Here is a 13993-nt window from a genome sequence, read left to right on the forward strand (position 1 = left end):
AAAGTTTACTTGAAATGGTACATTATTAACTCCAAGTAATTGCAAGTAATTGTAATTCCTTAGTAACTACTAACACATCATGTCAAGAAATACATCAAGAAGGCCAATGGATAAATGAAAACAAAATTATCTCATTCCTACCAACACCGTCCCCACCAGTTAATTGAAATAACAGGAAAGGAGGAAAAAAAAAAAAAAAGGTGGGGGGAAAACACTGGATAGAAACAAAACAAACAGTAAAATAAAATTCAACCATATCAATAATTACATCAAACTTTAACAGATGTTAATGGACTATAATAGCTCTAATTAAATGGCAGAAACTATAAGAATGGATAAAAAGATAACTTCCAAACTGTATGATATTAATAAGAGAGGCATGTTAAATATAAAGACATAGATATATTGAATGTAAATTGAAAAAGGACATATTGTGCAAAACAATAAGCATAGAAAGGCTTTAATGACTGTATTAACATCAGATAAAGTAGAATTCTAAGTAGAGGGTATTATCAAAGATAAAGTCAGACATACCTAATAAAAATAGGGTCAATTTCTCAGGAAAACATATCACTTTGCCTCCCAACAGTCACACCCTAACATACATATCCTCCAGCTCAGGCCATATGTGAGCCTTCTGATGTTTTATTTCCAAAGAGGTAAGGTATATCACACAATATAAATTCATATAGTTATGCTGATACGCAACATTCCACAGCATTCAGGTACTTGTATACTAGAAGAAAAAAATTCTCAAAATAGATCAGAGATTTTGTGCTTTCAAATATCTCGCAGTGGTAGGCGAACATCCTTTCCGTTAGTCCCCATTAGCCCATCAACCCAGAGATACAAATACCTTAATTTTTATAGCAAAGTATTATAACAAAGGCGATTTTAATGAACAACTTTTGCAAGATTTGTACAAAGAAACCATAGGAAATAAAGATGGACCTCCTGAAATTGGTAGAATCTTTCACACAGATGCATTTAATTGCTGAGATTGTGCACCTAAGAAAAATACGATGTTTGTTTTGCAGCTCATGTTGTCACTTACTATTGCAAAGTCTCCATGCTGTACTTAAATTCAGATACTGCAGAAAATAATGAGGAAACCTATTTGCTCTCTTTCAGAGAAAACTATTCAGATACAGAAACAAATACACAGTTATTATTAGGGAGGTCAAAATTGTATGAAATTCCATACACTTTTCTCAGGCCTTTATTTTCTGAGCAAAGAACAAAAGGGAGAAAATAGAATGAAGGTTGAAGACATTCAAATGCGCTACATTTTCTGTAAGGTCTAGAACTTTCTATAAAGTCTAGAACTTTCTATAAGGTCTAGAACTTTGTTTACTCTACATAGTGCCCAAGAACGCCTGGGGTCAAAGCTCTTTTGCACAGGAGCTTTTAAATTTTGCTGCTGCTGGGTTTCTCTCTCAGTCAACCTATTTCAGAATTGTTGCAAGAAGAGCATTGGACATTGATAATTTAGATAAGTATTCTAGGTGATTCTAACTTGATGCCAGGGTTTAGAACCATTGCTCTAGGAATTTTATGAGAAGATTCTCATTTTATTTGATTGTAGATGTATGAATTTAAGTAACTTTGGATTCAGTTTTGCACCTTCTGTAACATTAACATCACAGCTTTTTTTTTTTTTTTTATCACCATCACAAGTAGCAGACACTGCCACGCTTTTGATGGGATTTCCAACGCCTTTAAATGTCACTCTACATATAGGTAAAGTAGGTGAAGGTTGAGGTAGGCACTGCCAACATTACTTAGTTTCCCTGCATTCCTTCTTGAGAAGTAGGTGCTTGGGAGATTTCACAGTAGTCCTGATTTTCTCAAAAGAAATCAGAGGCTAAGCCTAGGAGCCTTCAATACTGTTGCGCCCGGAATCTTGCACCGTATTAAACCTTTAGATTAATCAGCGAGAAGACGTTCAGATTGCTTCCTGCCATCTGCTTGCTCTAGCCAAATTCTTTCATGCTCAGGTTAGTCATTTATCAACAGCCCACAAAAAGGAAGCTCTTGACTAATACACTGTTCCGGTTCATCGTTCCTCCAAATAAATAAACGCAAATGCTGCAAACCTCTAAATAAATGATAAGCAAATATTTGCAACCTGAATCCAAATACTATGGCGGAACATGCAAGCCTCCAGTCTCCCTTTTTCTTGCCGCTAGGCAACTCGGTTATAATAGATCTTTCTAATCTGCAGAGTCTGTTGCTAAAACTGCTGAAATGAAGTCCCTGATGCTATGGAATGAACTTTGAGATAGTGTGATAACGTTTAGCTTGTGTGCAAGGAACTGTTAAATCTAAATCCTATCTAAACTAAACCTTTTTAATTCACTCACCTAAATGGGAGACTCTTTAGCTATTGCATTTCTCGACTAGGCAGTGGTAGAGTTGAGAGGTGTTAACAATTGACTTTTTCCTGGATTTATTGTGATTTGTGGAGCACAGAACAGAAAACGCTGACTAAAACTTAGCTGCATGCCGGCGGCCTGTTAGACACGTTGACTTAATAACCTAAACAGATGTACACCCAGGGTGAATAGGATCTCATAAACACCATTTTGGTAAAAATGCATACATTTTATACATCTCTGAGTAAAGCCTCCCACGGTGATCCATTACACCGCTCAAAGGTTTAGCCTTTTGTCGGACATAAAAAAAAAAAGTTTTGCTTCCAAAATGAAGTGCGTTTCTTTTGTGTATGCTGTGGGAGCTGAACAGATTTCTGGATTAATTATTTACAAGCCATTTATGAGTTGGGATATTCAAATTTCAAAGCAGAGGCTCAGAAAATATAATTGTATCAATTACTTCATGTTATTTTGATTTTTTTCGCAGGAGGAACGTTATCATTCGAGACATTTATTTTCCTTTTTCCTATTTCTTCAACACTGTGAATAAAGATGTAGACTCACTCTGAAGAAGTCACTGCAATTTTGTTTTCTTTCGCTGTGAACACCCAAGCTTTGTTTTTAATACCCACATATCATCCTGTACAACAGTGCAGCTTGATACAGTATTCCCCTGAGAAAGGAAAATGGTGTCTGGAATTCTATTGCTCAATATTTCCTGAGTTTAAAATATGTTTCTAATCTGGTAAAAGCCAAATGATTCAGCTTTGTTTAGTGATTATCTCCATTCCAACGGTTGTAAAATATTTGGCAAGATTTTTTTCCAATGTATAAAAGTGAATCTTGAGATGATTTATTTCCATGCTTTGTGTGATTGGAACAAAGCTTTCAGACATTTTATAATCACTGATATTTCTATAAATAGATCATTACAGTCTGCTGTTTTTATTAAAAGCGATGGCCTGTATTCTTTTGGGAATCTGTCCTCCTTTCATTAACAGAAAGAAATAATCTTACAGATGTAATCACCTGCATTTAATGAAATAACCGTAAGTCACTGTGTGTGGGGCTTAATACTCTTCGTGGGAAGGAAGGTGGCTATTGAGTAGATTGTATTTTCCATTTAATTCTCACTTTCCATTGAATGTGCATCAGAAGCAGGGTCCATAACAGCAGAAAAAGACACCTTCAAAGAGCTTATGTTTTCAAAGGAAAGATGTACAGAAAAAGGGAAAACGCTTACCTTGGCTGAATTGTACCATTCGCCTACCTTGAGGGTACACGCCTTCCTTCATCACACTTTTATAAAGTGTCTGACCCGGTACCAAGCTTTAATATGATGATGGAAGTAAGGCCCCAGAGGTCAGCTCTAGGAAGCCTGGGCTTGAACGGTTAGAACTAGGATCATTTTTTTGGTTGGAATAGAACAATCTAAATAATTTATTCACGAAAGGGTAGACTTCGGAATATGTATTGTCCTGGTATCTTTCTGTTCCCAGAAACAGTCTACTGAATTCAATGCCTTACACATGACAATGGCAGGCTGTAGTTATTTTTAAAGAATGTTTTTATGTATAATATCATACATATAAAATCTTGCAACCTTTAGATGTTATATTTGCAGATTAATAGGCCAACACGAATATACCAGTGGTAAGTGAAGTCTAAAAATTGCTTAGCCATTTAGAAAGGCAGAGAACCTGAAGGCAGATGCCTGAACCAAGAAGGGAATTCTAGACACTGAAGACACACACTTTAGATATGTGAGCCTCATGCCTCCCAATGGCCATTGCTATGGCGTCCCCACTTGGCTCTACCTTCTCCAGAAATGTTCACCATATTTCTAGCCTGTCTTTTTTAATTTCCTTAATGTAATTATAGCTTAATCTTCCCATGTTTCTGACTCTTGACCTTGCTTTCTAACAATGACCTTGTTGAGTGTCTCAATTTTGGTATTCTTCAGTTTTAACTGATTTCTGACTATACCTAATCTAAAACAAATGGTAAAACATCTTGATAATGGCAGTGATGATGATGATGATGGAAGAGACAGTTTGTGACCCAGAGATTGTAATGACTTGCATGTAAGATATTTAATTTTTACATTAAGTCTGTAAGGCTGACATTTTTAGTATCATTTTTAAGAAGAAACAAGAAGACATTAGATAAGATTAAATAAATTGCCCAAACTTATATAATTGATACACGTTGAAACTGAGATTTTAGTTTGACTCACAATCTTGTGCTCCTGCCTGCTGTGAAACTCTCCTCCCTAAGTAGAATTTACTAAGTGATAACTGTGTGTCAGGCATGTATCACCTGTTTCAGATGTTACATTTATATATAAAAAGACCGCCAGGAATATACCGGTAGTAAGTGGATTATTTTCATGTCTTTCTTTTGTCAATTCCTGCGTGGGACTGAATTTTCTATACATAGCATTGCCTACTTGTGACACAGGCTCAAAGAGTAGGACTTTTTAAGATATTTCTGGAATGACACTCCTTGGGCATTCAATGCCATCCAACTCCTGATTGCTAAGTTGAATTACTGAATACCCTCTTGCTTTTTTATTCCTAATTCTAGACTCTTGTGAAATTCTAGAATGCATAATGAATTTAGTAAGCCAAAGGACATAATGTAATTGTGGTTTGGGGGCTTTAGATGAACATACATACACATTTGTGCATATGTGTGTGCATGTGCACAAGTGTATGAATATGTATACATATGTGTGCCCATACTTCTATAGGACACACACACAGAGTCTTTATCGAAGAATTACATAAGCTACTTAAATGTTAAAATGTCAAAGTGTTACTGACTATTCAGATTTTTCTTTTACTTAAAAAAATGTCTTACTTGCCTGGCATGTACTATATATGAATGGTTTTTGACAGGTTATATTCATCATGACAATTAGTAATACAGCTAAATCAGTCACAATACACAAACAGCACTGGAAAAAAAATTGCCCATATAAGAATTGATTGAAATTTATGAAAAGAAAACATTAATCAACATTTAAATCAAATGAGAATATACTTCAAAGGAACAGTAAAGTCAATTTCTTTTTGGTAGGAAGATATAGGTAGGAAGAAATAATGTGAAATCAGTCTCTCTCTCTCTCTCTCTCTCCTTCTTCAAGAATAAAATGTGAAACCTTTGGGCTAAGGTTACAGTGTCCATTGTAACCACCTACCCAATTTCCTGGAACCATTTTCTTCTGTAAATAAGAGCTCACCTCACTGACCCTATTATGGGAAAACGAAAAGAGAAGAGCCAAGTGTGTTTATTCCAGGGCACTAAGCTATAGACTTCCGCAAACATGCCCAAGTGATGCTTTCCCTCGAGAGTTCCCCCCTACTGGCCCTAGCGGTCTCTAGCTCTCTAGATTTTACCTTCTCCCTCCTTCTCCCTCTCTGCCTCTTCCTCTCCCCTCCACACTCCTTCTCTAACTCTTTCCCCCCACTCCCCACCATGAGGGTGTGTGTCCACTCATCAATATTGCCTGCATTGCGTTAATCTGGAAATTGTTCTTTATCTGTCATTGCTGTAAATACACTCTTAGGAAAAATAATTTCAATAATCATTCATGTACATATTCTCAAGTTTCTAGGAATCTAGAACCTAGAAATGTGCGCACTTTAATAAACTGACAAACTAAAGAATGAGAGAAAGAGAGAGGGAGGGAGAGGAATACAGGGAGAGAAAAGGGGAGAGAGAGTACACTGAGCGAATTAATCCAAATAATGGCCAACGTGTGTGCAATTGATGTATTGTTATATGTTCTGTGTATCTGGTATGTCCTTTTCAAGTTTAAGATTTAAATTCCTGACTGGGAGATTCAATTACATGCTGATAAATCCCTAAGTAGCAAATGCCTTTTCAATGGAAATTTCTGTTCAGTAAAACTATTTATAAGTCCCAGTAGGAGGCCAATTTATTTCCATGAATATTTGCTGCAATACAGGCCCCGTGCAATGGGACAATTTAACCAAGTTCTTGAATACACTATGCTTAGTTCTCTGCTTAGGAAACTCAGATTCTATTCAACAGACAGCATACATTTAAAATTGAAATACATATATAATATTCAGTTAGGATGTTAGTAGAATATTATGTTCTTGTTCTTTTTGCCATGGGTGTTATCTTCTCCTGATTTTAAAATTGTTTTCACAATAGCAATGTATTGTTGAGGTTAAGAGTGTGAGCTTGGAGGTCAGAATGATATGAGGTCACAATTTACCTCGTGATTTTCAGCAAATTTCTTAATCACACTACACTTCACATTTCTCGTTTGTTCATAGAGGTAATAAATGCAGAGAGCACATTGGGCTGTGGTAAGAATTACTATTACTTAAATTAGCATCACTTAACTAAGCAATTACCATAGGTTTGCAAGTTTTATCCTCAAAAAGTCTTATTAGTTTAGGTGTTTTATCACCCTTATATTACAAATTAGCAATTGAATCTTAAAGACTCTGTAATTTTCTGAGGCCACAAAGCTAATAAGAGTGAATTTGTGACTTAGGCCCATGGAGATGATTTTCTCTCACCCACTCGGAAATATTCCATCATGAGATCACTGATGTGCGCACAGTGTTTGACGTCTGATGAGTGCTCAGTAAATGCTAGCTACAGTTTATCTGTTCACCATTTTCAGATGGATATTATTACTAATAAGAGGTTCTCCTTCAATTTTATGTTGATTTATTCAATAAATAGATATTGAGTGCCTACTATTATTCTAAGCATTTTTTTTTTTATTCTGGGAAAACTAAAGCAAAGAAAGTAAACTAAACTCCTTATCTGATGGAGTTTATGTTAGTTGCATTCTAGTATGTGTGTGTGGGGGTGGGTATACAAAAATAAGGTATGTAGGTTGTATATACAGTATAGTAAATGATGATAAATAATAAAGTACATATAAGGAATATAAATAATAAAAATAATAGTACAAGATAGAGGAATAGTAAATGTCAGAGTGTGCGACTTTAAATTATGGAATGCTTATAATTATTGGAACGGGTCCTTATAAGCCTCAATTTCTTCATTCAGGGCCAGAATAGAAATATTTACCCTGAAAATCCTAAGAAACCACATGAGAATCAAACAAACAAACAAAAACATATGAATGTGCTTTGAAAATTATATGACACTACTAAAATTGTTAATACAACTTAAACTATTAAGGACCTCAACACTTTATAATAACTATAGGTTAATTCTATACGTTTTTGAAAAAATATGACATATCCAATGTCGGATAAGTGTTGCATCTTGTATTTAATTTGCAGCAAAATTTAGGAAGAGGGACTCTAGGAAAACCAGAAGCTTTAGGAAAAGCTAAAATATGATGGACATAGAAGTTAAGTGAGAGGGATGTTTGAGTGAGAAGGTAATATCCTTCATTGCATCTACGTTCAGCAAAATTTTATAATTTAACTAGTTATACAGTATAATATATACCCACAGGCGACTCTCATGGTGCTACCGTACCAAATCAAACTTCTGGGTTTCGTGACTTTCTGCATTTTATATTTGCAGTTTCCTTAATGTAACTTGGAAAGTATTCCCCTAGGGGTCAGACCTCTCTCAACTCATACCATGACTTCGGCAGACAATTTCTTTCCGAGGTAGTAGATTTCTTTTTCTGGAAAATTAAATGTTAGAAAAAAGAAGTAGAACTGAATACTTCCATGGACCATATGAAAAGTGAAATTGGAAGTCGGTGACCCACAGGAAATCGTGGCTCTGACAACTGCCATGATTGTGCCTGTACCCCCATTCTTCACGACCATCCAGGATCAGCTTCTGTTAGAATTGGTGCCACAGTCATATTATGGGGTGTAGCCTGGGAAGGGAACTGGCTTAGTTGGTGTTTGTCTGCTTGGCGGCATCTGACTGTTGAGGTAGAGGTTAGGTACAGGAGAGCATGTGGACAGACTTTTTTTAGGTCAGCTCAAGGAAGGATGGCATGAATATAAAGCACACAGTCAGAGAAACAAAGCAGGAAGCAAAACAGCTGGAAATTCATAGAAACTAACAAAGACAGCAAGAGGGTCAGGAATCCAGATTTGCAGCAAGGGGATGTTGGCCAGTAACTCTGGTCACAACAATGAGAGACTGGCATGGAAAAAGGATGTTTTAATCAACTCAACAATCTGTCCAAGCCTGAGAATTTCTTAATCTACTTTCTGTTTTGAAGAGAACAAAATCCCGTGTAGCTCCAGCTCACAGGACAGCAACCTGCCTGCAAAAAGCTGTCATAGAGCTGTCAGAGCATCACGTCTCCTTATGCTTCACAAATCCTGGCACCCTATTCTTCAGAGCTTCAGCTGTCACTGGTGGGTGAAATTGGAAGAAGTGGATGAACAGAGAGTCTAGTGATGTTCTCCCTTCTCCAACTTTTGGGGGAAAAAAATACTTTGAAACTCACTTTCGAAGTGATTTCAAAGTGCTACTGCGTCTTCCGGCTTTAGCGATTTGTCAGCATTGGGACTGTGGGAAGATGGCAAATGCTCACCTCTGCAGAGTTAGGGTGCGCTGAGATAAGGTGGGGAATGTGAGCGCATCAGAGAGGAGACTGAATAGATATCTGCTGTAAGAGTTAAGAGCTACCTATTTAATCCTGATTTTGCATCAGCTCCTTGGGCTTCAATACACAATGTCAATCTCCCACGAGCTGAGTGTTTAAAAAAATCTGACTCATTACTTTCCTTTTTAAGTCTCTTCTTCCTCGTCCTTTTACTTCTCCCAGGTGCCCTCTCTTAATTACTAGAACCACCAACCATTCAGGTTGAGACAAACTTGGGCATTATCTTGGATTATTTTTTCAGCCTCACACAATTATTAAAGTACCGAGTCCTGTCAATTTTACCTTTTAAGGAGAGTCCCATCTTTCTTCACCTACCAATGCCCAGCACTAGGGCTCTAGTTCAAGCTTTTTTTTTTTTTTAACGTCTTTTCTTTGGAGTACTGCACTTGACTTGCGACTTGGAGTAATTCAACTATGCATCTCCCTACTAAACCTATTCAATACCTCAACATCTCATGATATCTACAGGTTAAAATCTAAGTTAACTAACATGGTTCCAACAAACTACCTATAATTTTCCAAATGCTTTGTACTTCACTCTGTACCAGCTGCATCTTCCGCATTGAATATTCATTCACTTTTCACCTAATGACCGACTATTTATCCTTCAAGACATCAAAGTATATTCTCCTTGATTCTTCCATCTCAAATAAAGATGGTGACTTCCTCCATTGTGTTGTCTCCATATTTGGTACTTAACTTCCAATGTGGAATCACTATACTCTGTTATAACCACTTATTTATGTATGCTTCCCCTTCTAGACTACGTGTAAAGGACTTGAGAGCAGATATCATATATCATGACTTTAAATGTTAAACATTCTTTAGCATCTTTGTATAGTAGGCTCTCAGTGTTCTCTATTGAAAGGAGTTACCCTAGATTTCTTTCATTCCATTTTTAAAGACAAATTATATCACCCAACATACATTATTTTGTCAACTTTAATGTGGTCTAACAACCATACTATATAGAATTTTCTGTTTGCTTCAAATGAATAAAGATATTCCTTTTCATATCCAAATACACAAACTGGTTTTAAAGGTTCAGAGTACTTAATTCATGACGCACACACACACAAACACACACACACACATATATATATAAAATATATGATATGTGTGTATATGTGTATTCTGAAATAAAGGTCTTTTACTTCCTATGGAAGAAAAAAAAGACCAGAATTCCTCAAAACTTTCAAGGTCATCAAAAACAAGTAAAATCTAAACAACTATCACAACCAAGGGGACATGGCAACTACATGCAATTTGATATTCTGCAGTGAATCATGGACAAAAGGACATTAGGTAAATACTAAAAAAAATATGAATAAACTATGGACTTTATCTAATAACATCACATTGCTATTTTTTTTCAGTTTTTACCAAAAAATCAATCAACTTCACTAATGTGTGTGGGAAACTGGACGAGGGTTAGATAAGAACTCTTTGTAGTATCTTTGAATTCTTCTTGAAATAGAAAACTGTTCTAAAAATAAAGGCTATTAATTATTTCAGAATTAAGGTGAAGTAAATACTTTTTCAGACCAGAAATATCTAATAGAATTAGCTGTCAGCAGACTTGCATAAAGGGCATGTAAAAAGAAGTTTTTCAGGCAGAAGAAATATGATACCAGATATTTGGATCCACACAAAGAATAAGAATTTCAAAGACTGTTAAAAATGGAGGTAAATATAAAAGACATTTTTCCTTTCCCTAAATTCTCAAAATGGCATTTAATTGTTGAAACTGTAAATAGTTAACACAACAATTAGATGTTTTTAGTGAGTGTAAATATAAATGACGTGACGGCACAACAAAAACAATGGGAGACAGAAATAAAAAATGTTTGCTCCTATATTGTGAACAAGGTAGTATAGTATCTTTTTAAAATTAGGCAGTAATACACGAAAGGTGCATATTGTAAACCCTAGGACAACAACTAAAAAAATTAGGCAGTGGTATATAACTAATAAGCTAATAATAAACTAAAAATACAAATTGATTGATTCAAAGCTAGGTAGAAAAAATTAACAAGCAAAAAGAATATGGGGCATAAGTAGAAAACGATAAGAAAAAGTGATAAATATATATCCAAACATACCAACAAGGTTTAAAACATGTCAGTTAAGGGGGAGGGTATAGCTCAATTGGTAGAGCGCATGGTTAGTATGCACAAGGTACTGGGTTCAATTCCCCAGTGCCTCCTCTAAAACATAAATAAATAAATAAACCTAATTACCTCCCCCTACAAAATAAAATAAAGATTTTTAAAAAAAGAATAAAAATTAAAAAAAAAATGTCAGTTAAGAGGCAAAGATTGTCAGATTGGGGAAAAAAAAACTATGTAACTGCTATATATTGTCTAAAAAAATCCATTTTTTTTTTAAATTTAAAAAATTATTAAGTTTTTTAGAGCTCAGATCCCCCCCCCCCCTTTGAGCAATGCCTTCAACAGAAAGAACCCTGCAGTATAATGATGTTACATTTACATTAGGATTCTGTTCTATTTACTGTTACAACTGACCACGGCCAACAGTTCCTGGGGAGATAGAAGCCAAAAGACCCCCAACAACTGGGGGGGGGTGCTTTATCTTCCAAGAAACCAATTTTAAACATACAGATGTACGGAAGTGAAAAACCAAAGATTATACAAACATACCATGCAAGTACCAAAATCCAGAGAATGCTGAAGTGACTTTATTAACGTAAGATGAAAGAGATTTAAGATCAAGGAATAGAAGTAAGATAGACTAACAGGAACCAGACCTACTCTCCTCCCCGAAACAGACATTCACAAACACACATCATACAAAGTAATAGTTTCAAGGCAGGACATCTGAAAATTAAGGACAGTGATCCGTCAGTGGCTGGAAAAATGTGAGGTGGGTCCAGGGATCTCCCATTCCTTGAGAGGGTTTCTAGGTAGGAACTTCAGAGAGTAGGATATTCGGAACCGTCTTGCCCCAGTGGTGGGTAATAATCACCCCAGCCTAAACACAGCGCTGGTGGCAAGATTATCTTCTTCACCAAACTCCAAACAGGCTCCTCTGATCCCCTTTCTTGACTAAGCCTTAATTTTGGCTTCTAAAGGCTTAAACAAAACACTAACAAAGCTTCTAACAGTCTCCAGGCTGCATCCCTCGGATGCCTCTAGCCCCTCTTAAGTGCCTACCTAAGTAGGAAAACTCAAGGTTACCAAAAGAAGTTACTGCTGAAGATTGTGACCCTGTCTTCCAGCCTCCGTGAGACGGTGGAACCCTAAGCTCAGTAAGCACCAGTGAGCATGCCCAGGTGAGTTTCACATGGACCCACCCTTCCCGCCTATGTTTAGTAGGTTTTCACGTCCCTGGTTCTGCTGAGGCCACTTTCACACGCCCTCACTCTCCCTTTAAAGTGCTCAGTCAACTCTGGACGAATCAAAGTTGAGTTCACTTCACATTGGACTCCTTTCCCCGTTGCAACAGCATATTACTGCCTGAAGTCTGCTCTTGGTAGGTAATCCGGTGAGGACTCACTCTTTGCAAGGAGCCCCCAGATGCAGGCTCCTGCACACATCCTCTCGAACGGGCTTGGTAGCTCTTCCTGGGAGAACTGTGATGCGGGAGGACACTGCAGGGATCAAAAGCCTAACTCTGGAACATGACCCTGTTGACGTTCTTGGGACCCTGACTGTCAGTGTCGAGGTCAAGACCAATGTCCTCTTTGATGATCCTCAGAAGGTGGGATTACCTGTGAAGAAGGAAGTGGCTGGCTTCTGGGTTAAAATCCTGTGTGTAAAACAGATTGGGAGCTGCATTTATGACATCTGTGATATACTTGGAAGCTTAATTCTCCCTGCCCAGAACCCCCGCACACCTGTGGGCTTCCCTGCCACTGTCCCTTCAAAGAAGGCACCTACTCAAGGCCCAGGACTGATTTCATGCTGCCTGACCTGGAGCTGCCCAGCTGGCTTGGCACCAGGAGGTACCAGACCCAGAGCATCCTGAGCCCCAGCAGGAAGCATCTGGGTTGTATCAAGATCTCTGCCTCCCTGACGGGCAGATAAGGTGCCCCCGCCGCAACAGAGTGAAGGAGGTGTGAGGAGGGCACCCTCTTCCTCTGCTTTATGTTGGCGAAGGCCAAATTTTGCTCCCTGGCCTTTATCAATCCCTTTTCAACAATGACAACGCTCCCCTCGCTGAAAGTCATTTTATGCCAACTACAACATTTTTAGGAGGGGACGAGCAGCACTAACCTAAGGGAGAATGAGGATGGTGATCTCTGAGAGCCCAGAACCTCTGCTGAGCTGGCCGCTGCATTTTCCCCCTCACCCACATGGCTTTCCAAGAACTTAACTTGTTTTATAAGTAGTCAAGGAATGGGACTAATGCATCTTATGCCCCCAAGTTCAGACTAACCCAGTCTTGGCTTCCTGAAGCACCTTTATGGTTTTCTCATTGGTTTTATTTTATTTTTGAGTGTCCCTAGCTGACCTAAAGACAGAATGAGAGTATTAACACTTTTCATTTTACTGCAACCCTATCTTTCAATGAAAGATCAAAAGCAGTTGATCTGTGTCTATCCATCCATTAATGTCTATGGTTAATTTAGTGTTCTTCTCTAGGCTTGCCCAGTCAACAGTGGGGCCCAGTGTACCCTGGAGAAGCAGGGTCTGTGATAGGAGAGATACCTGAGAATGCTCTGTGTGTTTAAGGTCTGCGAACTCAGGTGCCTGCAGGGCCAAGCACAAGGCATCAGTGAGTGATGAGGACCGCCACCTTGCTGCATCTGACTTGTCTTCCATTATTCCTTTGTGTAACAGCACTGATTGGAGGCAGTCGCTGCCCACTGGTGTTATAATCAGGGATGTGGGGACTGGGTGAGTTGGAAAGGGGGCATCCAGTCCATAGGAGCAGCTGCTGTCGAGCTATAGCCAGTAAGTACCACATGAGAATGTGGGTCCAGCATTGCCAAATATCCTCAATTGTATTTTTCCCTTAGAGAAACCGGAAGTTCAGATTTTTACATAAAATCAGT

The 13993-nt window shown here is 37.8% G+C and overlaps 1 pseudogene; it reads left to right on the forward strand.

Annotated features, from left to right (window-relative positions):
• Positions 1-12512: 12512 nt before the first annotated feature.
• Positions 12513-13022, forward strand: LOC102520371 (annotated as a pseudogene).
• The last annotated feature ends 971 nt before the right edge of the window (positions 13023-13993 follow it).

Source organism: Camelus ferus, chromosome 10 (genome assembly GCF_009834535.1).
Source record: "Camelus ferus isolate YT-003-E chromosome 10, BCGSAC_Cfer_1.0, whole genome shotgun sequence".
Lineage (NCBI taxonomy): Eukaryota > Metazoa > Chordata > Mammalia > Artiodactyla > Camelidae > Camelus > Camelus ferus.